The 4,242-nt window shown below is 35.6% G+C and overlaps 1 non-coding gene across 1 annotated transcript; it reads left to right on the top strand.

Annotated features, from left to right (window-relative positions):
- Positions 1-1,154: 1,154 nt before the first annotated feature.
- Positions 1,155-1,261, top strand: LOC119869864. The gene has a single exon (XR_005354863.1). It is a non-coding gene; the product is annotated as a U6 spliceosomal RNA (small nuclear RNA).
- The last annotated feature ends 2,981 nt before the right edge of the window (positions 1,262-4,242 follow it).

The following is a 4,242-nucleotide window of genomic DNA, read 5'->3' on the forward strand; positions in this document are numbered from 1 at the left end:
GAAAACCCAGAAAATGTTTTTTATAAAATGTAAATGTTCTATGGCTGAGTGCAAGATACTTATCATCTTAAAGTGTGTTATATCCATCTTCTGTATCAAGCTCTGTGCAAGTGTGATTTCATTGTGAAAAAAAAGACACTTCCACCTTCCTTTTTTAATTTTTTTTCTTAATCATTACAATAGATAATGATATGTCAATACTGGAAAAGTCTTTATATGATGTGTCAGTATTCGTGAGAAAGTTGAAAACGTGCTCTCAAGTGGTTAAAAGGAAACACAGAGTGTCCAACTATGTCATGACTCTTTAAGATAGAAACTAATGACTATTTTTGAAAGTTGAGGTTAGTCCTGAGAAAGACGAGGAAGTTTTCCTAAATTTTATTTTGACCAGCAGAGGATCAAAATGCCTTTTGCACATTATGGTGGAAGGAAGAGACAATGTTTACAAAATATTAAAAGAGTCACAGGGCAGTTCGACTGTGGTTTCATATCGCCTTGTGGCCTCTTGTTCTTCCAGGAACAAGACATGCACAATGTCTGAAGCAGTGACAGTTTTAATTTATCTTTCCTCCCTGTTTTGATGGGTTGCCCTGAGTTTCTTCCTTTAGCATGGTCCGCTGAGGCTTGCCTTCATCTGAATCCCTCCAAAGTCTCCCCTCATCTCTGTCACATGCCACAGAAGCCCCCTGAGTTCATCTCTTATTGGAGATGAGCAGTCAGAGTGGGGCCAGTGGAGGTTCTCTCCCCAGGAATGGAGTTCCACTCAGCGTGGAGCTCCTGCAGAGATGGACATTGAGTGACAACTGGTTCCCTGTTTTTATATGCCAGCAGACGCGCTAGAGGTAAGAGACGTAAAAAAACATCTACTTAGCTCAGAATATTCCCCAGGTACAATCCACCAGTCAGAGATGGATTTATGTGGAGCAAACACACATTAGGAGGGCTTAATCCTATTAGTCATTCACATTTTAGGTTAACATCCAGTTCAGTTTAAAATGTAGTTTTGGGGCACCTGGCTGGCTCAGTCAGGGGAGCATGCAGCTCTTGGTCGCAGGGTTATGAGTTCAAGCCCCACACTGGATAGAGAGATTACTTAAATAAATAAACTTTTTTTTAAAAAACAGAGGGGGATAAAATAAGATGTAGTTTTGTTTGTGCTGACTTTGGCAATATATATATTAAAAGTGGAACAATACAGAGATGATTAGCACGGGCCCTATGCGAGGATGATACACAAATCTGTTAAACATTCTATATTTATATATATTAGAATTATATAATTATAATATTAAATATAGATTATATACACTTATATATAATATGTAATATTGTATATACAATATGGAATATTGCTAAGCCACAAAAAAGAACAAAATCTTGCCATTTGCAATGACATGGATGGAGCTAGATAGTATTATGCTAAGCAAAATAAATCAGAGAAAGACAAATACCATATGATTTCATTCATATGTGGAATTTAAGAAACAAAACAAATGAGCCAAGGAAAAAAGAGAGAGAGAGACAAACCGAGAAATAGACTCAACTTGAAAGAACAAACTGACGGTCACCAGAGGTGGGAGATGGGGGGATTGGGGAAACAGGTGATGGGGATGAAGGAGTGTACTTGTGGCGAGCGCTGGGTGTTGTATGGAAGTGTGGAATCACTATATTTTACACCTGAAACCAATATAACACTGTCTGTTTACTACCTGGAATTTAAAAAAAAAAAAAAACTTAAAAAACAAACAAAAAAAGGTAGTTTTGTTTGAAAAGATATGATGAAGTCAATTGGAATTGCTAGGCAGGTCTGAGTGAGCTTTCACACAGATTCAGGGTAGCTAATGAGATGACACACAGGAGACATTCAATAAATATTTCTGAATGAATAAATGAATGATTCAGAAAGGAAAACAGAAATGGCCTTATTTGCAAATTCTTCTCAAGTTGGAGAAAGGAACAAAAATTAGGGAAGCTGCCTGTTAGACTATGTTCATGGCTGAGAATACCCTCTGTAAGAACGATGTCAATTCTCTCCAGATTAATCTATAAATTCAATAAAATTAATTTCAAATTCCATTGAGGGTTTATGTGGAACTTAATAGGCCAATGTTAAATTTCATCTGAAGAGACAAATTTCCAAGAAATCAAACCTTTTTTTTATGAAAAAGGTACGGGATATTGTTGCTCTAAGAAATATCATTATACAGGAAACCAATATAACACTGTATGTTAACTGTACTGGAATTAAAATAAAAATGTAGTTAAAGAAATACCATTATAAAGTGTAATGATTAAGTCATTAAGACTTTGACTTGGTAAAGACAAAAAGATAGTTAAAACATATTAGAAAGTAAATATAGAAATCTGATATATCCCTGAGCTAACAATATAAATCAGTGGGGAAGAAATAATTATTCAACAAATAGTTTGGGGTCAATTGGTTATCCATATGAAAAATATAATGTAGACTCTAAACTCATGCTTTGTCTAAAAGTCTATTTTAAGAGTATTAAAACCTTAAATGTGAAAAACAAATTTTTTTTAGTTGCAGAAAAAAATGAAGGAGAATAAATTTTTGGATCACGATATGCAGGAAGGAAGTCTTGTATAAGATACAAAAAGCATAAACAATTAAGGGGGATAATCAATTAGTATAACTAAGTCAGTCCTTAAAACCTCTATGAAAAAGGACACCAATAAAAAGTGAGAATAACTAAAACCACTAAATCATACACTTTTTATCTTTTTTTTTAAACTTATTATGCTGAGAATGCAGTTCTTGAATTGTCTTTTTTTTTTTTTTTTTTTTTTTTTTATTTATGATAGAGAGAGAAGGAGAGAGGCAGAGACACAGGCAGAGGGAGAAGCAGGCTCCATGCACCGGGAGCCCGACGTGGGATTCGATCCCGGGTCTCCAGGATCGCGCCCTGGGCCAAAGGCAGGCGCCAAACCGCTGCGCCACCCAGGGATCCCTCATACACTTTTTAAAGGGCTATTTGTATGGTATGGAAATTACATCTGAATAGAGCCAAACTTTTTTTAAAGATTTTATTTATTTATTTTTTTTTTTTTTTTTTTAAGATTTTATTTATTTATTAATGAGAGACACAGAAAGAGGCAGAAACATAGGCAAAGGGAGAAGCAGGCTCTCCGTAAGAAGCCTGACAAGGGACTTGATCCCAGGACCCCAGGATCATGACCTGAGCCAAAGGCAGATGCTCAGCTGAGCCACCCTAGGTGCCCAAAAGCTGACCTTTAAAAAGTGAAAAGGCTTAAAACAACAAAGACTTACTGCTTCACACCCTTAAAATAGACAAAAATGTTAAAGACTGACAATACCAAGGGTATGCACAGGTGTGGTGTGCACTGTCAGAAAAAACCTAGTGAGGTTATAAATTCTTACAACTACCTTGAGAAGAAATTTGTCAATTTCCACCAAATGTGAAGATGGTGGGACCCTATTACCCAGAAAGTTCATTTCTACATATATACGCTATAGAAACTTGAACACATCTTACCTACAAATCAAGTACAACATGTTTACAGCAGCATTGTTTTATTACCAAAAACCTTCATAATCATCTAAATAATCACCAAAAGGAAAATCCTTAAATTTAGAATATTCATAAATGAAATGGCTGCACGAATCATCATGGAGATAACAGGTTGTTGCCTCTGGAGAGAGCTGGAGGGGAGATAAGTCTGAAAGAGGTACAAATGGACACAAACAGAGCTTCAACACTATCTCTAAAATGTCTTATTTTGAATTTCCAAAATCCGAGATAAATATAACAAAAATGTTGTTTTTAAGATCTGGGTAGTGTTACTTGAGTGTTTATTGTGCCATTTTCATGTTTTGTATATTTGGAATAATTTCATAGGAAAGAAAACACCTTAAGTGCTTAATAAACATGGTTCTGAGATTATAGTAAATGATACCTTTGATGTGATTCAAGTATCAGTTCTATCTGTACAATTCATTATCAAAAAATATTAAATTACAGGAATAGTAGTAGATAGTTTCAGTTATGCGGGATCAAGACATTCCAAAAATCTGCTACAAAATTGTGTCTATGGTAAATGCAATACAGTGAATACAATACTGTGGGTTGTGGTATTGTGGGTTTTAAAATTTGTCAAGAGGAACGCCTGGGTGGCTCAGCCGGTTAAGCATCTGCGTTCAGCTCAGTCATGGTCCCAGGAACGGCCCAGAAATAAGTCCTATAAAATGGAAAAAAAAAA

The sequence above is a fragment of the Canis lupus genome, chromosome 1, assembly GCF_011100685.1.
Source record: "Canis lupus familiaris isolate Mischka breed German Shepherd chromosome 1, alternate assembly UU_Cfam_GSD_1.0, whole genome shotgun sequence".
NCBI lineage: Eukaryota > Metazoa > Chordata > Mammalia > Carnivora > Canidae > Canis > Canis lupus.